This window comes from Leopardus geoffroyi, chromosome C1 (assembly GCF_018350155.1).
Source record: "Leopardus geoffroyi isolate Oge1 chromosome C1, O.geoffroyi_Oge1_pat1.0, whole genome shotgun sequence".
NCBI classification, from domain to species: Eukaryota; Metazoa; Chordata; class Mammalia; order Carnivora; family Felidae; genus Leopardus; species Leopardus geoffroyi.
In genome coordinates, this window is record NC_059328.1 from 84,110,466 (window position 1) to 84,135,470 (window position 25,005).

At 34.8% G+C, this 25,005-nt stretch overlaps 1 protein-coding gene across 1 annotated transcript in view; it reads left to right on the forward strand.

The window, feature by feature from the left end:
* The first annotated feature begins 2,627 nt into the window (after positions 1-2,627).
* Positions 2,628-25,005, forward strand: part of SNX7 (sorting nexin 7) — a 306,074-nt gene continuing 283,696 nt past the window's right edge. Inside the window, exons 1-2 of the mRNA XM_045478386.1 lie at positions 2,628-2,755; positions 3,599-3,690. The gene's annotated coding sequence lies outside the window, so the exon portion shown is untranslated. The remainder of the gene's footprint in view (positions 2,756-3,598; positions 3,691-25,005) is intronic.

Here is a 25,005-nt window from a genome sequence, read left to right on the forward strand (position 1 = left end):
ATCATTTATATTAATTCCTTAGTATCATCATTAAATCACTCAGTTCACCTCTTAAATGAAATAAGTGTATTTTGAAAGGAAATTCTATTTCACTGTCCTAAGTTTTTTTTAAAAAAATCACTTTTTGAAAATAAAAAGTAATACAATAAAACCAAAACAATAAATTATTTAGTTCTAGCTACATAACATTGAGAGTTAAAAGGCTGTAAGAGGATATCCGCAAGCTTTTGGTTCAAAGGAAATTAGTGTTAAAACAAAAATGAGGCTTTTCTCTTGAATTAGTCTCAGTATGTGAAAGAGAATTGAAAGAGTAGTATTTTCTTGCTATGTGGGTCCATCTTATTTAAGACCATGTTCATGTATTTTCCAAAGTCATTTCAAGTACTACCAGTGGGACACATTTCTCACTTTAGAAAAGCTGGCTTACAGAATTTTGGTGGTGGAGATAATAACAAACAAGAGGGAAGACTTCAAATATTTAAGGCCTATGGGGCCCGGCCTACACAACTGTTAAAATGTAGTACAGATTCCTTACACCATAAAAAACAGTTAGGAAATGCATCAGGACTTAAAGGAGAACAGGGCTGTTAAGGCAAAGAGAGAAGCAGTTGATACAAGAGAAAGTGCTTTGGCAAAATATATTATAGATGCTCAAAAAATGCTTGTTTCATGGTCCACTAAGTCAGGGGTCAAAAAGAACACAAGTGTTAGACAGTAAGGAAAGAGTCTTTGGAAGAAGTAAGAAATCTGGGGCGCCTGGGTGGCGCAGTCGGTTAAGCGTCCGACTTCAGCCAGGTCACGATCTCGCGGTCCGTGAGTTCGAGCCCCGCGTCGGGCTCTGGGCTGATGGCTCAGAGCCTGGAGCCTGTTTCCGATTCTGTGTCTCCCTGTCTCTGCCCCTCCCCCGTTCATGCTCTGTCTCTCTCTGTCCCAAAAATAAATAAACGTTGAAAAAAAAAATTAAAAAAAAAAAAAAAGAAGAAATCTGTTTAATAAAGAGGGCATGAGTTATTGATTAGATTGAATTAGCACTGTTTCCCTCTAAAGTCTGTTCTTTCCCTCTTTCCTCTTTCGAGGAACGGCACACTTCTTGGATGTGAATTTCTCTGGTTACAGAACTGGAAGTGGTTATGAGTTTCTGTAGCAGTAGATTTGTTGCTACCTTCCAGGCAGTTGCCTGGATCTTGTAACTGATCATGTTCCTCTTACTGAATAACCTACTAAACATCTTGTGCTAAATTGATTTGTGGCCCATCTCTAACAAGTTTATAGGTGTTCATTAAATTTGTTCATGTACTCATGCCACTTCTGGTTTTATTTTATTAAAAGACCATATTTTTCTATTTGGATCTTTTTCTTTTTCTTTTCCTTTTCCTTTAAAAATTTTTTTCCGCTGATATTTAATCATCTTAATTATGAATCTTTGTAAGCCACCTTAAACATTTTTGAAAGATTGTGTGTTAGTATACAAGATAAACAGACTTCAAATTCCATTCAATTACCCAAATCAGAGACTGTAGTCAGTTTTATTACCAACTTTTTTCTATATCTCCATATCTAATCAAACAATAAATGTTACCTATTCTATTCTCAACATCTTTCCAATCTTTTTACATCAATTCACAGTTGCTGCTTTCATTATGCATTCAGGTTTCTTAAATAAGTCAATTTCAGAGCTTTCTAACTGGTCAGATGGACTCCAGTGCCTTCTGATCTAAGCTTTTCTTTGTAGAGCTTCCAGAATGGACATTTACACCACAAATAACACGACAAACAAAAACCACAATTCATTAATATATTACTCTCCTGCTGAGTGTCACTTCACTGGCTCTCCAGCTTTCAAGAATCAAGTCCAGCCTCTTCCCCAGAGCATATATATGACACCTAACAATTTGCCTTGCATCTTTTGCTGACCCCTCCTTCAAACATCTCCAGCTTCATCTCTCATAATGAACCTCTTAAATGCTATGGTTTAGATCCACTGACTTTTTTGTGATTTTCTACCATACTGTGTGGTCTCAACTCTCTCTGGTTGAAATACTCTTTCAAAACTATGTAGTGCCAGAACAAATGGTCCTTCAATTAATAAAGTGCAGATGGCTTTTTTTCCTTTCCTTTTCTTTTTTTTTAAAGAGAGAGAGAGTGCAAGCATGGGAGAGAGGCAGAAGGAGAGTGAGAATCTTAAGTAGGCTCTAGACTCAGCACAGAACCCAACATGGGGCTTGATCCCATGAGCCTGGGTTCATGCCTTGAGCCCAAATCAAGAGTCAGTCACTCAACTGACTGAGCTAGCAAGGCACCCCTCAGATAGCTATTTTTTACTTAATGAATATTGGCCAGTAGCCCAACTCTATAAGCAAAGCCATGTTAGGAGGTAGATGTCAAAATGATGGATGATCTTGTCCAGAGTTGCTAAAGGAACTAAGAACAGACAAGTCTCAACTCCACATTGCATAAGACAATAAACTTATTGTAAATTCAGTCACCATCTTCTATCACCATCTACCATCATGCATTTTAGATTATTGGCGGATGGCCTACTGATTATATGAACAATGCAAGTCATTGAAATTTGTGGTCAACTGGATACCATGACTCTCAAGATGCTTTTCTTCTTTTTTATAAAGGTATAGTAAGAAATCTTAATTTATGACAGTCTCTGCAATCCTTCACTTCTTGAAAGAATCTGTACATAGTGGGGACTTATGTACCCCAATCTGAGGAGATACACCCACCTGATCTCAAAAGATATAAGGTATGTTTTTTATAGAATGAAACTCAAAATTTTATGTTACGAAAGTCTGTATTTTAAAATTCTTTGTTATAACTTTTATAATAACATAAATTATTAATATCCAATTGCATCTTTGCTTTCTGGCATGGAAGAACAACTTTAAATTTCCTTGAGAGAATATATAGATTCTTAAACACAGCAATATCAATGGCAATAAGGGGAACAGTAATTACTTGGAATCAAGAAACTGCTCCTTCAATAGAGGAGCGGATGTTAGATTTAAGCGATGGACTCCATTTGAGAAAAGTGTACCCATTAAAAAATCAATACTTCTAGCCCTAGGGGGTCAGAGCAAATGTTTTCAGATCCTGCCAAAAAATGAAAAAAAAAAAAAAAAAAAAAAAAAAAAAAAAAGGACTTGGGAGCATTTCACCTGGCCAACATTTTAAGCTTAAGTTTTGTCAGATTTTTCCATTTAAGAAGATGTAAAACAAAACCTCTAAGTATTGATGGACAAAGGATTTGCAGAATCAAAGTATCAAAAAAGTAGTATCTATACAAATGAGCTGTACAATCATACTTATGAAAGAACTGCCTAAGTCAGAAGGCAGGATGCATATCGTCTTCTTATGCTAAAAGCGAAATAAGAAAATGTGAACTTAGCTTCTCTAATAATACAAGTTGAATGAGTTCTTAAATCTGATTGGCACTGATTTTATGTGTTCGGAGTTTTTGAGGGGATTTGCAAAAATTTTAGTCTTGCCATTTTGAGGGTAATATTCAACTGCTAGAGGTTTATCTATCATCCCAGTGGCATATTTGATAATTTGGTTCAAAATCAATGACAGTCACCATTCCCCACAGGGCTTCAGTGTTTCTCTTTGGAATCTACAGGAAGTGAAGGCAAGAACAAACAACAAATTTTATTTGGGATCCCCAGCTGAGATAATTCTGTGGTAAGCTAAAGAATGAAAAGTCCAATTCTTCTAAGGCTCAATCAAAATATCTTGACTTTAAAACCAGGGAATCATCAATGAAAATAACACATTTGGAATCAGTTAAATGTGTTCATTTTTTTCGCCTGTCAGCTCACCATATATCAACACAGATCTACCCCCTCACAATAAACTAGAAGGGAACTTGCTACATTCTCCCATATCACTATTTTATGACTTACAGGAAATAAAAAACAAGTAGAACACATATGTGAACTCTGCTTAAAAAGGTGAGTCACAGAGGCAAGGTAATGTGAGAGAATTACATGGAATTTCCCCTAGGGTACAGGATTATTTTATTCTGATTGGACACCTGCACAATTTATTTGTTCATGAAATATGAAAGGGATTATTAGCAACACTAATGATATCTTTTGCTTGTAAGTTAAAAAAAAAACCTGAAAGTAACTCTGATGTTTTTATTCTATGAAACAATTAGACTGGCTAAGAGGAACAAAGGAAAATGCTGGGTAGGTGTGGCTATTTCAGCTGCATGCAAAAAGCCTCATTCAATCTGTGCATTTAATTTCTACTCTAAAATAACCTAAGAGATTCAGGGCTTTCAATTCTTTTTTCTTTTTCTTTTTCTATATCCTTTTATAGATACTTATAGACATCTAACAAATTTATATCCTTTCAAACATTGTTTTCTCTTTGCAGGGGAATTTTTTTCTAAGCAACTAGTAAATATTAGGTCAAATCCTAACATCAATTTGATTCCTGATTTGGGTCAATTTTGTAAGTCACCTTTGTATTTCTCCTTGACTTTGCTTATCTTTCCTTGAGCCTTTCTGTCTAAATCATTCTTTCTTAGATTGCTTTCCAATAAAGAGAGCTCTGTATCATTCTGTTGATATAAAGGGCTACATTTTGAAGACAGCAAAATGGCAGTTAGATATTGATTTGTTGATACACTGGAACTTTACTACCACATATCCTACTAATCTTAGACTTCTGGGACATGATGGATTCCAAATTTGATGATGCTGTTGTTTTGAACTATTCAAAAAGTAACACCGTAAGAGGCAAAGAGTCTTATAGGGTAAATGCACAGATGGGACCTCAAATCATCCACTCAAATCCCTCAGGTCTATGAATGAAGCAATGAACCAAGAGGCATTAAGTTATGCACCTAAGGATGCACGTTTACTAAGTAGCACTAGCAGCACTTGAAATTGGGCTTTGTGATTTCCTCTCTAGGGAGGAAATACCACCAATAACTTCCCTATGCTAAATATGGGCATGTGTTAGTACTCTAATATACTTCCTTTATAAGAGTTAATCACTCATTTGCATTTAGTTAAGTAGTTCTTCATTTACTAAAAGTAAAACTGATATAAGAGAGTATAGAAAATTAAATATTTGTATTTCCAGTAACATCTGGAATCCCTATGTATTGAAGTCTAAGAACTATCTCAATTAAAAAAAAAATAATAGTTTTATATTTTGTTCAGTGTTTTTTTATAATTGTTCTCATGTAGACCCCAAAACTACTCTATGAAGAAGGTATAAATAGTATCCCTATATAATATATGAGCAAATTGAGGCTTAAAAAGGTTAAGTAACTCACCCAAGACCACACAGCTATTAAAACTGTAGCCACTGGGGAGCCTGAGTGGCTCAGTCAGTTAAGTATTCAACTCTTGATTTGGGCTCAGGTTATGATCTCACATGTTTGTGAGTTTGAGCTCCGCATCGTGCTGTGTCCTGACAGTGTAGAGTCTGCTTGAGATTCTTTCTGTCCCTCTCTCTGTGCCTCTCCCCTGCTCACACACACACACACACACTCTCTCTCTATTTCTCTCTCCCTCAAAAAAACTTTGTGGAGCCACTTAGAAGAGATAGAAATTAGGTTGTTCTGCATAATAGAGTTTTCCCATTGCCTTTAGTTTTGGGACCATTGTTCAGGAACCACAATAATTTTATCTCTTGAAGAATTACTCCTTACTCCTAAGCTGTATTCCATGTTATGGCCTTGGCCTACATATCTCAGGGCCTATATGTATAGCTAAGCACCATGGGTTCTGCCCAATGTCATTGAGAGCCACTGGCATAGAAGGCATTGCAAATGATATCTCCTACAGACATCAATTGCAGAAGACTTTGCATAGAAGCATGGAAATAGAAATATGATACCATTACTAAATTTATTATAGGGAAGTTGTTGAGGAGCTCATTTATACAATGAAATTGCCCCTTTTGTGAAAAATTTTTTGAGACAAGTAGTTACCTAAATACTGGGAAAATCTTTTCTAAAGAATAAGTTCCAGGGCACCTGGGTGGCTCAGTTGGTTAAACATCCAACTTCAGCTCAGGCCATGATCTCGTGATTTGTGAGGCCGCATGTCAGACTCTGTGCTGACAGCTCAGAGCCTGCAGTCTGCTTTGGATTATGTGTCTCCTTCTCTCTCTGCCCCTCCCCACTTGCACTCTGTCTCTCCCTTTCAAAAATAAATAAACATTTTTAAAAATTTAAAAAACAAAAGAATAAGTTCCTATTTCCCTCATGGAAAATTTAGATTAGTGTTCACTATTTATATTTTGACTACCATGAAGTTCAGCTTTAGGATGACAGCTAGCACATTGACAGACTAAATTTTTTCTTAACCTAATTTTTTATTCTATTTTTGTATTTCCTAGCTTCTCCTGTGTTTTATTTTATACCTTCTCACTAACTTGAATATGAATATTTGGTGCACCTATAATAGAAGACTGTAATTACAAGGCCAAGTTTTGCTACAAAGAGAATATATAAACTGGCTATCATTTTCAGGAATTATGCTGTGTAAATCTCATTCCCATTGCTAACAGGGACCCCCCCCCCTTTTGTAAGTCTCAGCAACATTAAAAAACCCATTTGAAAGTTACAATTATAATGTTACGACTTAAAGAAGAAATCTTAATGGAAAGGAGTTTTTAAAAATGTTAATGGAGTGATGCTTGGGTGGCTCAGTCGGTTAAGAATCCAACTTCAGCTCAGGTCATGATCTCACAGTTCATGAGTTCAAGCCCTGCGCCAGATTCTGTGCTGACAGCTCAGAGCCTAAAGCCTGCTTCGGATTCTGTGTCTCCCCCCTCTCTCTGTCCCTCCCCAACTCACACTCTGTCTCTGTCTCTGTCTTTCTCAAAAATAAACATTAAAAAAATTAAAAAAAAAAAAAGAAATGGTAATGGAAATGAGAAAACTCATGGTAATGGAAAATGGTAATGGAAATGATGAAAGCATTATTATCAAAACTTGCAGGATATAGGTAAGCATCTCTTAGAAGAAGTAGTATTAAATGCATTTATTGCAAAAAAGGATTTTTTTTAATGAGGAAAGGATTCCATTCAGTAAACTAGAGAGTAAAACTAAAGACAATAGAAACAATAAAATTGTGATGCAAAATCTCAAAATAACAAAATAGAGATAATAGAAAACTTTTTGATTTTGTGAAATAGAAATAATTATGAAACAAAATGACTCTCAGAAATTTCTGATTAAAATAAAGAACAGAGAAGTTCTGTTTTTTCAAAAAGTACAAATAAACAGGACAGTAGTAAAATCTAATGGTTAGTAACACAGGCAATACAGCCTCTAAGGCCTAGGAACAGAGCAAAACCAAGACTCATGTTAAACCAGCAAAACAGAAAACCTTCCTTGTGACCACAGTTAGGCTTTCAAAATTGGAGTAACAAAAGACAGTAGTCTACTACTAGGGAGAAGCAAGACCTTGGAGAAACCCCCTACTCCACCCCTTCCCATGATTCAGATGTATAGGGATGCATAAATACTGAGGGTAGAGCACAGACATTGAGGAAAATCCACCAGCACTCCAGCCCGCTCCCTAAGTACAAGGTATTGTTAGACTAACGTGAAGTCTGTGGTGCATTGTAGATAACCATGGCAGTACCAAAATCAAACTCATTTTCATGACTACATTTACTCATTCCCCCACACTAACTGACAGAAGAAGAGTGTCCATTTATAATCATAAATGCTATTTACATTGTCTTTACTGTTCTGCTTATGATATGTGTCATTACATTTTTAAATTTTTCATTAGTTATGAGACACACTGAAAAGGAAGATAAAACAACTCATTGTCAAGACACAAAGCAGCCAACAGACTGAGACTCAGGAAAGCCACATGCTAGCATCAGGAAGCAGGGTATTCAAGTTAGTATAACTCTTATAATAAACATTTTATGGAAATGTGGACAACATGTATAAACAGGTATGGAATTTGGCACAGAAATAGAAACCAAACAAAGAAACAAACAAAACAGACCAAATGGAATTTCTACACATTAAACACACAGCATTAGAGATGAGGAACTTCTTTGACAGATCCCTCAATAGAATGGAAATGGTTGAGGAAAGAATCAGAGAACTTTAAGAAAGGTCAGTAGGAATTATTCATTGTGTAAAAAACCAATAAAAAGCATTCAAGAGTTGTGGGACCATATTTAATAAATGTGTACCTCAAGTCCCGAAAGAAGAAGAGAGAAATTAAGGCAGAAGAAATATGTAGGGGCGCCTGGGTGGTCAGTCGGTTAAGCGTCCAACTTCGGCTCAGGTCATGATCTCGCGGTCCGTGAGTTCGAGCCCCGCGTTGGGCTCTGTGCTGACTGCTCAGAGCCTGGAGCCTGTTTCATATTCTGTGTCTCCCTCTCTCTCTGTCCCTCCCCTATTCATGCTCTGTCTCTCTCTGTCTCAAAAATAAATAAACGTTAAAAAAATTATTTTTAAATAAAAAAAATTTTAAAAATAAAAAATAAAAAAAAATATGTAAACAGGTAATAGTCACAAATTTTTCTGAAATAGGAAAATAGCACAAACAGCATATCCTGGAATCTCAGAGAAACCCAAACAGTATAAATAATTTTTGAATCCCAAATTAATACATATTCAAATTGTTAAAAGAGAAAAAACAATAAAGATAATGAGAAAATGTGAAGACTGGCGGTTGGAGGGGGGCGAGGAGACACATTACAGAGAGGAACAAAAATTAAAATCACAACAGACCTTATTAGAAACTATACAAGCCACAAGACAATGTCATCTTTAAAGTACTAAAAGAAAGACAGGAAGAAAAGAAACCTGTCAGCCCAGAATTGTATATCCAGTAAAAATAAAGATTTTGTATTATACACAAGAGATAATAGAATTTACTACTAGCATTTATACACTTTAGGGAATGTTAAATTGAGTCCTTCAGACAGAAATTTGGAAATATATAAAAAAATGAAAAGCTTTAGAAATAGTAGAAATTATGATCAATATAAAGAAATATATTTAAATGTTGTAATCTAAAATTACCTAAAGTGAAAAACAAAACAAAACAAAAAAACACTAACAGTATTTTTAAATTCATAACATAGGTAAAATAAAATGTATGGCTATAATAACACAACAGAAAGGAAAGAGGAATTGAAAGTATATTGTTAAAAGTTTCTTACAGGATAAACAAAGTGATATTTAATATTTGAAGTTAGATTGCAATACATTAAGGATGCATACTCTAAACTCTGGGGCAACCACTAAAAACAAAATTAGAGAAAGTAGTTTAACTAATAAAACAATTGTGGAGATAAAGTATAATCATAGGAAATATTCAACTAATAAAAAAAACACAAAAAGAAGACAAGAGAAACAAACAGGCCTCACAAGAAATGTTAAAAAGACTTCTTGAAGCTGAAACAGAAGGGCAGTAATTCGTACAGGAAAACATAAGGAAGTATTAATTTCACTGGTAAAGGTAGATATATCATAAAATCCAGAATAATCTAATGTTGCAAAATTTGTGGGTTAATCACCTAGAAAGCTAGTATGAAGGTTAAGAGACAAAAGTAGTAAAAATAGCTGTATCTACAATAATCTGTTAATGGATACACAGATAAAAAAGTTGTAAATTTTGACATCAAAACATAAAGTGTGGTAGGGGGATAAAAATGTAGAACTTTAGAATGTGTTCATACTTGTTACCAATTTAGACTGCTATAAGTTGTTTCATGAAAGTCTTTTTTTTTTAAATTTTTTTTTAACGTTTATTTATTTTGAGACAGAGAGAGACAGAGCATGAACAGGGGAGGGGCAGAGAGAGAGGGAGACACAGAATCTGAAACAGGCTCCAGGCTCTGAGCAGTCAACACAGAGCCCTACGCAGGGCTTGAACTCACGGACCGCGAGATCATGACCTGAGCCGAAGTCGGACGCTTAACCGACCGAGCCACCCAGGCACCCCTATGTAAGTCTTATAATAACCACAAAGTAAAAACCTATAGTAGATACAGAAAAGATAAAGGGAAAGAAACAAATAACAGATAAGAAAAATAGAAAAAAAAAAACTAAAAGTGTTGATTTAAATCTAACAATAACAATAGTTACATTGACTGTAAATGGCCTAATAAGCACTCCAATTAAAAGGCAGAGGTGCAAGAACCTAATTTTAAATATAAAAATAGTGATATGTTAAGAATAAAAGAATGGAAAAAGAAGACATACCTTGTAAAATTTAGTCAAAAGAAAAATTCATCGGATACATTAATATCAGACAAAGTGGACTTCAAAACAAGGTTACCAAAAATAGAAAGATTACATAATTGTTAACTGTTATCATTGCTCATAGTAAAAGAATTAATTCATTAAGAAGGTACAATAATGCTAAATGTATATGCATCTAACAACAGAACTTCTGGAAATACATGAATCAAAACCGACAAAGCTGAAAGTAGAAATTGACTAATCTACAATTATGGTTGGAAATATTGGACATCTCTCTCTCAACAATTGGTAGGATATATATCCCAGATATCAATAAGGATATAGAAGAATTGAGCAATACCATCAACCATCTTGACCTAATTAGCATAATAGAACACTATACTGTACAAAAACTGGTTACATATGCTTTTCAAGTACATAGAGACATTTTTCAAAACAGAAGATACTGGACCATAAAACAGACTTCAGGTCTGTTTTCAGGTTGTGACCTAACAGTTCATGAGATCAAGCCCCAAGTCAGGCTTTGTGCTGACAGTGCAAAACCTGTTTGGGATCCTCTCTCTCCCTCTCTCTCTGCCCCTCTCCCAATCCTGATCACTCTCTCTCTCTCTCTCTCTCCCCTTCTCTTTCTCTCACTTTCAAAATAAATAAACTTTGAAATAAAAATAAAAACAGTTTGTAGATTTATGAAGTTAAAAACAATATGAATCATCAATCTGCAAAATAAGTGTTAAGTCAAATGAAAACATATTTTCATATGAAAAACCTGTATGAGCATAATTATGGTGGCTTTATTCAGTCATCAAAAACTTGAAACAGCCTAAATGTGCATCAACTGGAGAATAAACATATGCAAATTCATACAATGGAAGCCTACTGAGTAACAAAAAGGAATAAAGTATTGATACATGCAACAAAATGGGTAAATCTCAAAAGCATTATGATCTGTAAAATAAACTATACTCAAATGTTCTATATATTTTATTATTCCATTTATATGATATCCTGGAAAAGGAATGTCTGTAGGGATAGAAAACAATCAGTCATTAGGTGGCCACCGACTAAGTGGTTCAGTCGGTTAAGCATCTGACTTCAGCTCAAGTCATGATTTCATGGTCTGTGAGTTCGAGCCCCTTGTTGGGCTCTGTGCTGACAGCTCAGAGCCCTAGAGCCTGCTTCAGATTCTGTGTGTGTGTCTCTCTCTGCAACCCCCCCCAACTCATGCTGTCTCTCTCTCTCTCTCTCTCTCTCAAAAATAAATATTTTTAAAAAAGAAAGAAAGAAAACAAATCAGTCATTGTCAAGGACTATAAAGCAGGGAAGGGATTGACAACAAAGTGTCACAAGTGAACTTTTTGGAGCAATTAAATGTTATATTTCTTGATTATAATAGTAGCACCATTTTTGCATTTTTCAATATATTAATTGAACTGTACAACCAAGAAGGGTGAATTTTATTAAGTGTAAATTGAACTTTTTAATAAATTTTACTATAAAAAAAACTTTAGTTTTAAAATGAGATTTAAGACAAAAATATATCAAACCATTCAGTATAGTAACATTCTCATCTCATTAAATTCAGAAAGAGTATTTACTAAAATTCAAATCCCTTTTATTTCATCGAAAGACATATAATGTATAGATATTTACTAGCATCTTAGTTTACATTTCCTCTGAAGAATCCTGAGACAGACATTTTAGTAGAAATCTGTTGTTTAGTAGATGACCTCAGAAAACACCAGTAGAGGAGTAGGGAAGTATGACAGAGAAGGAAGCAAGCCAGTAAATTATGCATTATCAAGAAAGTTTCTGCTGTAGGCAGCTTGAACTGAATTTCACCAGGAAATTCTAGGAAGCATGACAGAATAGCCATCTCAAAGCCAGCCCACTTAAGGAGCAAGAGATCAGGATATTTATCCAACAATCCCTATCAGTCATTGGTAGAAGGTTGCTTCTAGATGTTTTCAATGTCCAGTGATCCTGACTTGCCATAAACACTGGAAAAAGAGAGAAAGTCCTTAGACAAAGGGATGTATATGCTGGAAGCTGGAAGTACTGTTGATGTGACTAGAAATTATAAGACCCAAAGATATAAACAAGACAGGTCTACCACATTTAAAAAACTAGGAGAAGAGAACATTTCTACAACTTGAAAAACATACAGCCAATATTATTCCTATTGGTGAAATTTTGGAAGCAGTTTCCTTAAATTAGAATAAGACAAAAATATCTACTATCACTGATGCAAATCAATATTATATTGGTAGACCTTATTGATGTAATAAAAACTGGATAAAGAGATAAGTGACATAAGGACTGGGAAGGAAAAGATGAGATCACCATTATTTGAAGATTTTATATATATATATATGTATATACATATATATATACACACACACACACACACATATAGATACATATATGTGTATGTATATATGTATATATATATGTATTTCTACATAGTGAATGCTAGTAAAGTCATAGACAAACTATGAAATAACATTAAGAGAGCTCAGCATGATTTCTGAACATAGATCAGTATATGAAAGCAAGTATTCCTATATACTAGCAATAACCTAAGAGAAAATGTAATATAAACATAGATCATGTACTCACTAGCAATAAAAACTATAAACTAACTAGGAAAAAATAATAACATTATAAAGAAAGTTATAAAATTTTACTAAATAATATTTAAAAATCTAAATAACTTGAATGAAACATTTTTTATGAATGTGAAGATTCAATACTGTAAAGACGTCAGTTCGCTCAAATTAATAAATTCAGTGCCATACCAATGGAAATTCAAATTATAATTCTAGGGAACCGACAAAATCATTCTAAAACTTACATAAAATTATAAAGTTCTGAAAGGACTGTAGAAAAAGATCTTATATATCAAGATACATTACAAAATTACAAGCATTAAAACAGTGTATTTTTGGCACAACAGTAGGTAGGTATATCAATAGAAGAAAATAGAGAACCCAGAAAGATACACAACCCTTGCAAAACCTGTTCTAAGACAAATGGGACATTTCAAATTAATTAAGAATAGACTATATTCCATTAAAAGCATTGGCCCAATTGGCTTTTTTGTATGGAAAAATAGTGAAATCATAGCATTACTTCCACTATGCAGAGAAATAATTTCCAGTTGGATTAAAAAGCTAAATATAAGAAAATTTTAAATAACTGAAAAAATATGAGGTTAATTTTATGCACCTAAAATAAGAAGCTTTCCTTAACTAAAGTAGCAAAAACTAAATTATAAAATAAGTATTGCTTAAATTTGACATACAAATTATTTTTTGTATAAAGCATAGGCACTATAATATTTTATAAAGAACAGAATGGGAAATATCCCAACTCATTTACCAAGCATGTAAGTCAGATGGCTGATACATAGAACAGATTAGATAGGTAGATAGATAATAATAATAATGATAGATAGTTGGATAGATAGAGAGAGAGATACATAGATAGATAGATAGATAGATAGATAGATAGATAGATAGATGATAGATGATGATAGATAGATGATACATAGATAGATGATAGATAGATAATTTTTTTAAGAATTCCCACTAGAATTCAGTTAACCACTTTCTCTACATCTAGTAGACTTAAGTTACATATGCCATTCACAGGCACCTGGAGGACTCAGAGGTTAAGCATCTGACTCTTGATTTTGGCTGAGGTCATGATCTTACAGTTTCATGAGTTTGAGTTCCATGTCAGACTCCTCACTGATGGTGCACAGCCTGCTTGAGATTCTCCCTCTCTCTCTGCCTCTGCCCCTCCCCTGTTTGCACTCTCTCGGTCTGTCTCAAAATAAATTAACTTAAAAAAAAAACTTAAAAAATTATACATACCATCCAAAACAAAAACACTTTTCAAATTGTGCATTCAGGCCCCAGAAACATAATCCAGATACTCACTGTTACTTTACTTGTGCTAACTTTTTTTAATGTTTATTTATTTATTGAGAGACAGAGAGAGAGAGAGAGAGAGAGAGCGAGCTTGCAGGGAAGGGGCAGAGAGAGAGAGGTAGAAAATCCCAAGCAGGCTCCACACTCAGCACAGAGCCTGACATGGGGCTCAATCTCATGACTGTGAGATCATGACCTGAGCTGAAATCAAGACTCAGACACTTAACCGACTGAACCACCCAGGCACTCCATGATTCCTAAGTAGTCACCTAATAATATTTTTCTGTTTTCAGTTTTCAAGATATTGTGCAGTTCAATATTCTACTTCCAGTCAAGATGGAGTAATAGGGACTAGATTTCCCCCCATTTGAAACAAATAACAGACAATGCATATAAAACAAGGGTTTACACCATACAACAAAGGCTAGTGATCTCCAAGACATGGGGAACAGAAGAGATGAGCCCCACAATTGCTACAGCTTTACTGCTTTGAATTTCTGGGAGACAGTGCTAGAAGAGGGAATGGAGACAGAGTCAGTTGACTCCCTGAGCTGAGGAGATAGAACTGAAGCTTGGAAACGCTAAGGCAACTGGAACTGTGGGGCAGAATGACAGACAAGTGAGCACTGCACAGATAGGGAACACAGGACATCTACAGATGGTCCCACAGCAAATTCTGTGGACTACAGATCAATAAGTACACATGAGGAAACACCCACAAGGCTGGCGAGAGAATTATCTGAAAGGAGTAGAGGGAACGATGCCCAGCTCTTGCACTGCTTTGCCCCCAACCCAATTTCAGCTAACTGTTCTCTTGTCTTTACCAATAACTGTAGTCCTTCCATAACCCCATTTTAAACCTTTCCATTCTCTAGCCACCACCTGTTACCTCTGGACTTAACTCTCTTAGTATGTTGACCGCAGCAGTATCACAGGGAAAAATAAGAAAACTTTGGCAAATCACTAAATTAATATCACCAAAACAGATAAGATTTATTTCATTTCTAGCACAAAAGAGATGCTATGATAAAGGAACACCCAAAAAATACTTTGAAGCTAAAAATACGATAACCAAAATTTTTAAATTCCATGGAATGGCAAAAAACACCTTCAAAAAAGTACAACTAAGAAATATACTTTGTCAGGCACCATTTCTCTGAAAGCTAGTGAAGAATGTCATCTAGAAAAAAAAGGCAACAATCCATAAGGAGGAAACTATAGGATCCAGGAAACAGGGGTCTAAAGCAGAAGAGTAGGAAAAGAAGTCCCCAAAGGGATATCTGTGCAATAGATGAATCCTGTCCAGAACAGAGAATAAATAGAAGAGTCTAGAGGACATTCTCCACAAAGAAAGTGTGTGTGTGTGTGTGTGTGTGTGTGTGCGTGTGTGTCGGGAGAGAGAGAGGTTAGTTGTATGAGCATTTGGAAAACCATAGGAATTTGTTGGTTCTATTGGAAAGAATTAGCAACACAGGCTTAAAGTAAATGAAATGAAAAAGCAAGAGAGTTATTTATTCCGGGCATGTGGGAGATAAAGAAGATTGTACTAGAAAGGAAACAATCATGATATGCTACTTGGCTCTGCCATGAATAATATCCATATGAACATGAGGTAAGCACCGCCGATTGACTTAAATGTTGTGATACAGCTATTTTTAAAAAGACGCAGAGGAGAATCAATGGGGGATAGGAGAACGAGTATAAAATAAAGCAAATAATATATTAAAAATTAAGCCAAGTGACAGCAACAGAAGTGTATTATATACAAATACAAGGAAAAAATTAGAAATAGTTGAAAAATTATTGTTTCTGAGGAGAAAGACTGAAGGATAAAACAGAGAGAGCTTTTAATCCGAACAGAGGATCCAAAGCTGGGTCTGCACTGACAGCAGTGAGCCCAATGAGGGGCTCAAACTCACGAACTGTGAGATCATGACCTGTTTTCTGAAGTCAGACACTCAACCAACTGAGCCACCCGGGCGCCCCTGTGGCTTTCCGTTTTTTAATCAAAATTGTTTTAGTTATCTTTATGAGAGTTATATGTATGTTTTCTCTCCAACAGACAAAAGACAGATATTCTCCTTCATACTGATGGCATGGACTATTTCTATTAAATGAAACATTTTTAGAAATTGCTGTAGGTGTTGACTAAGTGTGCAGCCCATTCTCTCTTGTACCAGCTTCTGTTTCAGCTTTGCAAAAAGTTTCGCTAATTGTGGCAACTGCCTTCCCCAGGGTGCCACTGATTAGCTGGTGTGCACTGAGTGTTATTGCTGCTGCTGACTGTCTCCTCTTGGCCAACTCAGCTGATACTCCGTGTTTGACTACAGTCTTAGCAAATGCCTCTTTTCTGGAAATTTTATGGTGCCATGCTGGCATGCAGAACCTTACTGACCCTAATTAAGGACAAACCCAAAGTTGAAATGTGATGTGTTTTAAAGATATGAGAAGCCAGTAGGCCTGAGTTCAAATGTCTGATTGCCCTCTGAGCTATTCTGATCTTGAATTCAGCATGGAACATTACTTAACTCAAAGAACATGTGTTTAATCCTCTTTCTGTGAATGATTACTGACTTCCCTCTCTCTATCAGCCGTCTGGTTCTCCTCCAGAGCTCTGGGCCACTCTAGTGTTTGTCCTATGTCACCATTTGAAAGCAACCACAATGACTCTGCTGCAGCTTCTTTAGTCTGTAATTTATCTTCTCCTTCATTTATTCCTAATCTTAGTCAATGTGCCATTATTTATGTGACCCTCATTCTATTTCCTGAGTGCCTACTTCTCAGAATCACCCATGAACACCTTACAAAATGCACATGCTTAGTACCCACCCAGACCTTTTGAATCAGAATTTCCAGGGATGAGGTTAACTATGTGTAATTTTTAAAAGCACCACAGTAATTACGCTATGGAATTAAGTTTGAGAACTACGATATGTCTGTTATCTCCTCTTCTATTCCCTCAGTCACTGTCTGCATTTAGACCCCATCACTTCTTGTCTAGATCATTGCTGTAGTTTCCAACTGCCTTTCATGTATCCTGTTTCAACCCTTTTCATACACTGTCCTTTTTTAAAAATTTATTTAACAAATATTTATTGGAACCCTTGCTTGGCAAAGGGTTTTTCTCCACCATGTTGCTAGAATCATTTTTCTAAAACATGTCTTTTTTTATGTTTATTTATTTATTTTGAGAGAGAGAGAAAGAGAACTTGAATGGGGGAAGGACAGAGAGGGAGGGAGAGAGAGAATCCCAAGCAGGCTCTGTGCTTTTAGTGCAGAGGCTGAGGGGAGGGGAGGGCAGCAGGGGTGGGGGTTGCCCATCTCATGAACCATTAGATCATGACCTGAACCGAATCAAGAGTCTGGCACTTAACGGACTGAGCCACCCAGGTACCCCCTAAAACACAGGTCTTATCATATGAGATTCTGTTGCTTAAAATCCTGTGATAGTTCTTTCTTCACCTCAGGATAAATTCCAAACTCATTAATAGAGCACTGATCTCGCTCCATTTCTTTACCAACTCACATCTATTCAGTGCCTTGTACATGGTATTTGCTGGTTTCTAAATAGCTTAAAATCTAATGGGATTGTATAATATAATATTTAAGAGCTCATGCATGGAATCATTTACATCTGATCTCAGTATGCCTGTTTGGTACTTACTATCTACATGTCCATAGTAAGGTACTTTCTTTTTTAAGTCTCGATTTTCTGCTCTGCAAAATAGATATAATAATGACTATCTTATATGGATGATTCGGATGAGTTAATTAAATAATTTATCTAAAGTGCATAGCACAAAATAAGTACTCCGTTTTAATGACTATTATTGGCGGCTATTATTTACCCACGTTACTTTCTGCTTAGAATGTTATTCCTTCACTTTTTCACCTGAATCGTCCCTACTCAATATTTAAACCTCAGCCAGTCATGCTTTTCTCCAGGAAGACTTTACTTACAGCCACTTTTCACAGGAACCTTAATCTTTCTTCTGTCTCAGGGCTCCCCAAACTGTGGTCTACAGACCAAATATGGCCTACTACCTATTTTGTATAGTCCAAGAGAAAGATGTTTTTTATATTTTCAAACGATTTAAAAAGAAACCAAAAGAAGATGCAAGGGAATCATATAAAATTTAAATCTCAGTGTCTATAAAGAAACTTTTAGGGGAACACACCCATGCCTATTTGCTGACAATTGTCTATGGCTGTTGTAGCACAACAGCAGAACTGAGTACTTAACAAAAACCGTGTGACCCAAAAAGCCAAAAATATTAGCTATCTGACCCTTTTCAGAAAAAAGTTTGCAGATCCCAGCTCTACCTCATCCTAGAAGAGACAATCCTGTATTGTCTTTTCAGTTGTCTGCCCACAGCCAGTGACCTCCTTTAGGTCAGAAACAGTGTTTGATCCTTTCTCCAACGCTTAGTACACGCCCTGTGTGCTCTCAGATAGTAAGCTCTCAATATTTCCTTACTGAGTGAATGAAAGAATTATTTTCCTGTGTTTTTTTCTTTGTCAAATATGGCAACAATGTATAACTAAACATTTTTTATGAATTCAGAGTAATATGAGTTCCTAATTTAATTTAGGTGTTACCTCTGTGTCAATTTTATAACCCTGACATAAATTACTTCATAAAGTACAGCCCTAAGAAATGAATCCTATTATCATTACTTTTTTGTATGTAAGGAAGCAGGAGCACAAAGAGCTCAAGGAACTTGACCAAGGTCCCAGAATTAGGAAGTGACAAAACCAGAAAATCTCACTGAGACCCCTCTCAATTACTATGTTGTAAAGTCTTCTTACAGTGAAAGTGCAATAAGATGAGGTGTTTGTTTTAATAAGCACTATTTTAAACAACAATGTTCTAAAGTAAGTTCAAAATAATATGCCAAAATGTAGACTAGCTCTCCTGGACAATCCTTTGTAATAAAATACAAAAGAGTACCTACTAGATCATAGTACCTGCTCGAATCTTAATGATCTGTTCTTGTTGTCACTTTTGTGAGGCAAATACTGGAAAACGTTCAAAAAACCTTATTACTTCTCTATTATAAGCTGTATCTTAAAGGTAGACTAATGGTTCTACTTAACATTAAAGTAAACAGCAAGCATACAGGACAAATGCAACCCTTTAGAAATATGATTCTGTCAGCCTCCAGAATTTACCTCACATCTGAGATGCATTTAAAGAAACATTATTAAATAGAAATCCTCAAGAGTCGTGTCAAAATTCATAAATGATCATCTAAGTGCTATAGTAGAGAAGAGTTCAGTTGCATTCAAACATGTTGACAGCATTCACTTAAACATTGATAAAATATGACAAAAAGAAATAAGATCTTTAAACACAAATTGAGATTATATGCCAGTATAATTTCAGTCTTTGATAATATATCTCAAGTTGCTTTACATTTATTAAATAACTCCACTGTTATTGTTTTAGCAGGAATTCTCATTGTTTAAGCCCTTTTCATAGCAATTAACATCATTATTACTACTTTTGTATAGCATGAGTTCATCTACACACAAAGAATGATTATATTATTTTCAACTCTTTGCAACTCATACTAGAATAAAATAAAAATTGAGGTGATATATCACGTACTTATAGAAATAAAACTTTCCCCAGGAGTGTTAAACTTTTCTGCATATTAAGTAGAATTTGTAAGTTTAATTTTCATTAGAAAATAATAGGCAAAGATGGTGGGTCTTTATGTTTTTCTGTTCTATATGTAATTTATTTATTTTCTTATTGAATTGTAGTTGATACACAATGTTACTTTCAGGCGTACAGCATCGGGGTTCGACAAGTCTGTATACATTATGTTATGCTCACCACAGGTGTAGGTGGTGGATCTTTAAATGTGCAGAAAATGCAGTGATTTCCAATGCTTCAACAAATATTCAAATAGCCTGCCTCACATACGGTGGATGAGAAAATACCAAGCTTAGCCTTTTGGTCCTCTCTGATGGCACTCTTGATTACGTGCCAGACAAAATATAATCTCTGAATGAAGTTCCTGAATTTAGCAAAGATATTCTCATTCCTTCTCAGAAGAAACAGGTCAAGAAACTAGAGTAAAAGAAGAAGGAGACGGGAAAGAAGGAGGAGGAAAAGGAGAAGAAGAAGAACAAAACCAAAACAAGAAGAAAAATATTTTCTTAAGGATGGAAACATAAATTTTGTATTTATTTAGAATATGCCTTTTCTTTTTTTTTCCCAAGATCAGAGCTGAGAAGTTGAACCCTCTTCTTTTAAAATAGGAATTATTACAGGGGCGCCTGGGTGGCGCAGTCGGTTAAGCGTCCGACTTCAGCCAGGTCATGATCTCGCACTCCGTGAGTTCGAGCCCCGCGTCAGGCTCTGGGCTGATGGCTCAGAGCCTGGAGCCTGTTTCTGATTCTGTGTCTCCCTCTCTCTCTGCCCCTCCCCCGTTCATGCTCTGTCTCTCTCTGTCCCAAAAATAAATAAACGTTGGAAAAAAAAAATTAAAATAGGAATTATTACAATAGGAGCAATAAGTTTAATTTTCCATCAGAAAAAAAAGATAGGCAGTTTTATGTACATTCTCATGTCATTTGTGTGAATGAAGACACTTCTCTATCATCCTTTACAATCTGTGTGCCTTTTGTTTGTTTGTTTGTTTTTCTGTATATGGCACTGAATAAGATTTCCAGTTCAGGATCAAACAGCAATGGTGAAAGGAGACATTTTTGCTTTTGCTTTGTTCCTAATATTAGGGGGAACCATTCTTTTTTCACTCCTAAATATGTTAGAGATAACATTTTTTATTTAATTTTAAACATTGGGGCGCCGAGGTGGCTTAGTTGGTTAAGTGTTCATCTCCTGACCTTTCATGAGTTGGAGCCCTGCATCGGGTTCTGCACTGACAGTGCTGAGCCTATTTGGGATTCTCTCTCTCTCTGTCTCTCTCTCTCTCTCTCTCAAAATAAATAAATAAATAAAATTTTAAAAAATTAATTTTGAACATAATTGATAGATTCAAGCAATAATAGTAACAATGTAGTTTAGTAGGACTTAGTATGACAAAAAAATAACACAAAAGACTACAAGAGGAATGGAATTACATGCTTGTAAGATTATTAATTATATATGAAGTGCCATTATATTGTTTGAAGGTAGACTGTGAGAAGTTAAAATGGATATTATAAAACTTATAGGAAAGAGGGTAAAAGGGATAAAGTACATACAAGAAAATTAAAAAAATTCATAGCAATATGGCAGATGTAAACCCAAAGATAACAATAATTATATTAATGAAAATGGTAAACATTGAAGGTAAAAGACAAAGATTATCAGAATTGATTTAAAAAAAAACGACCACCAAACTCCATGCTGATTTAAAGCAATCTATTCAAATATAAAGACTCAAATAGGTAAAAGTAAAAAAAAAAAAAAAAAATAGAAAAAGATATACCATGTTAGTGCTAAGCATAAGAAATTTGGAATGGCTTTATTAATGCCAAAGTAGATTTCAAAACAAGAAACATTACCAGAGAAAAATATATTCATTTAATTATGACAAAAGGATCAATTTACCAAAAACATACAATCTTAAATGTTTATATACACAGTCATCAAACCTCAAAACAAATGAGGCAAAAATTGACAACTAAAATGAGAAAACGGGCAAATCAATTATACTTTAAGTTCAACTATATTCTCTCAGTGATTGATAAGACAGAAAAGCAAATGAAGTTATGGAATATTTTAATAACACCACCAACAATCTATTGGACCTTATGAATACATAAAATAGGTGGTATAATAATAAATAATATAATTATAATAATAAATAATTATATGAAATTATTATATATCTAAATAATCTACCCAACAACAGTTAAATATAAATATTTTCATGTGTAAATAGGACATTCACCAAGATAAAACATATTCATGCTCCTTCATAAGATAAATCTCAGCAATTTTAAAAAGAATGAAGTCATAAAGTTTGTTTTTTTTAACCATAGCAAATTTAAGTTAAAAATCAATAATGGAAAGCTTCCTAGAAAACCTCAACATTTGGAGATTAAACAATACATTTCTAAAAATTTGTTGATCAAAAAGAAATTAAAAAGAAAATTATTATATATATATATATATATATATATATATATATATATATATATACTTTTTAAATTTAAATCCAAGTTAGTTAAGATAAGGTGTAATAATGATTTTGGGAGTAGAATTTAGTAATTTAGTGATTCATCACTTACATACAACACCCAGTGCTCATCTCAAGTGTCCTCCTTAATGCCCCTTGCCCATTTAGCCCATCCCTCCACCCACCTCCCCTCCAGCACCCATCAGTTTGTTCTCCGTATTTAAGAGTCTATTATGGTTTGTATCCCCCTTCTGTTTTTATCTTATTTTTGCTTCCCTTCCCTTATATTCATCTGTTTTGCATCTTAAATTCCACGTATGAGTGCAGTCATATGATATTTGTCTTTCTCTGACTTATTTCACTTAGCATAATACACTCTCATTCTATCCACATTGTTGCAAATGGCAAGATTCCATTCTTTTTGATTGCTGAGTAATATTACATCATATATATATATATATATATATATATATATATATATATATACCACATCTTCTTTATTCATTCATCTGTCGATGGACATTTGGGCTCTGTCCACACTTTGACTATTGTTGATAGTGCTCCTATAAACATTGGGGTGTATGTGCCCCTTCGAAACAGCATACTTATATCCCTTGGATAAATACCTAATGGTGCAATTGCTGGGTTGTAGGGTAGTTCTATTTTTAATTTTTTGAGGAAGCTCCATACTGTTTTTCAGCTCCAAACTGGCTGCACCAGTTTGCATTCCCACCAGCAGTGCAAAAGAGTTTCTTTTACTCTGCATCCTCACCAACATCTGTTGTTGCCTGAGTTGTTAATGTTAGCCATTCTGACAAGTGTAAGGTGGTGTCTCTTTGTGCTTTTGATTTGTATTTCCCAGATGTTGAGCATTCTTTTCCGTGTCTGTCAGCCATCTGGATATCTTCTTTGGAGAAGTGTCTATTCATGTCTTTTGCCCATTTCTTCACTGATTATTTGTTTTTTGGGGTGCTGATTTTGATAATTCTTTACAGAATTGGATACTACCCCTTTATCTGATATGTCATTTGCAAATATCTTCTCCCATTCCACTGGTTGCCCTTTAGTTTTGCTAATTGTTTCTTTTGTTGTATAGAAGCTTTTTATCTTGATGAGGTCCCAAAGTTCATTTTTGCTTTTGTTTCCCTTGCCTCTGGAAAGAAGTCAAGAAGTTTGCTGTGTCTGAGATCAAAGAGGTTGTTGCCTCTTTTCTCCTCTAGGATTTTGATGGCTTCCTGTCTTATGTTTAGGTCTTTCATCCATTTTGAGTTTATTTTTGTGTATGGTATAAGAAAGTGGTCTAGGTTCATTCTTCCGCATGTCGCTGTCGAGTTTTCCCAATACCATTTGCTGAAGAGACTGTCTTTTTTTCCATTGGATATTCTTTCCTTCTTTGTCAAAGATTAGTTGACCATACATCTGTGGGTCCATCTGCGTTCTCTATTCTGTTCCATTGATCTGTATGTCTGTTTTTATGCCAGTACCACACTGTCTTGATGATTACAGCTTTGTAATACAGCTTAAAGTCCAGAATTGTGATGCCTCCAGCTTTGGTTTGTTTGTTGCTGTTGCTGTTGTTGTTTTTGTTTTCCCAGGATTGCTTTGGCTATTTGGGATCTATTCTGGTTCTATACAAATTTTAGGATTGTTTGTTCTAGCTCTATGAAGAGCTAGAGAATGCCACTGGTATAGGAATAAACCAAACAGACAAAGAAGTGGAGCGCTATTAAGGAACAGACCCATAAATTTTTGCAAATTGATGTCAAAGTAAAGGAGGCATCCAAAATTATGAAGATAGAATTGACTATTTCATAAATAGTGTTAGACAGCTGAAAAAAAAACAAACCCTGAATTATGTGAGTAATGTTTTCAAATTAAGTACCTCAAAAGCAAACTCACACTGGTTTCAGATAATTTATTGGCTTACCCAACAAATGTTTAGGGGAGTACTGAATTCATGTGTGGCTTCCTGCCACAATGCATACAATATTATCAGGATCTGGTTGTCTTAATCTCTTAGTTTTGTTCTGCTATTTTTCCGTGTATTGGTTTCACTGTTAAACAAGGTCTTTGCCCACACTACAGCAGCTCTAAATGTCTTATTTCTCTCTTCACATCCAGTGAATAGTCTTATAATTTAAAATAAATTGAATTTAATCAATTATAATTCATGATATTAATAGACTAAAGAGAAAAAATTATGTAATTTTTACAACTGAGGCAAAAAACGTATTTGATAAAAGGCAAGCTGTCATTATCTAAAAGGCATTATTAGCAAATTAAGAATAGAAGAAGACTAACTTGTAAGATATATATACCAAAACCTACAACAAATTTTGTACCTAATGGAAAAACTTTTAATGCGTTCCTTATAAGATGAGGAACAGGACAAAAAGGTCTACTAACACTGCTACTATTTAACATGCTATTGGAGGTTCTGGCAAAGACTATAAAGAAAGAAAAATAAATAATATATGCAATAGAAGATGAGATATAAAACTGACATAATTTGCAGATAATGTGAACACCTATTTAAGAGAAATTTGGTTCTCTAGACCAACGATAGCCAAATAGAAATTAACTTTAAAAGGATAATGCAATAGCAACAATAACAATAAATTGCTTTCTTTTTTAATTTTTTTTTTTCAACGTTTATTTATTTTTGGGACAGAGAGAGACAGAGCATGAACGGGCGAGGGGCAGAGAGAGAGGGAGACAC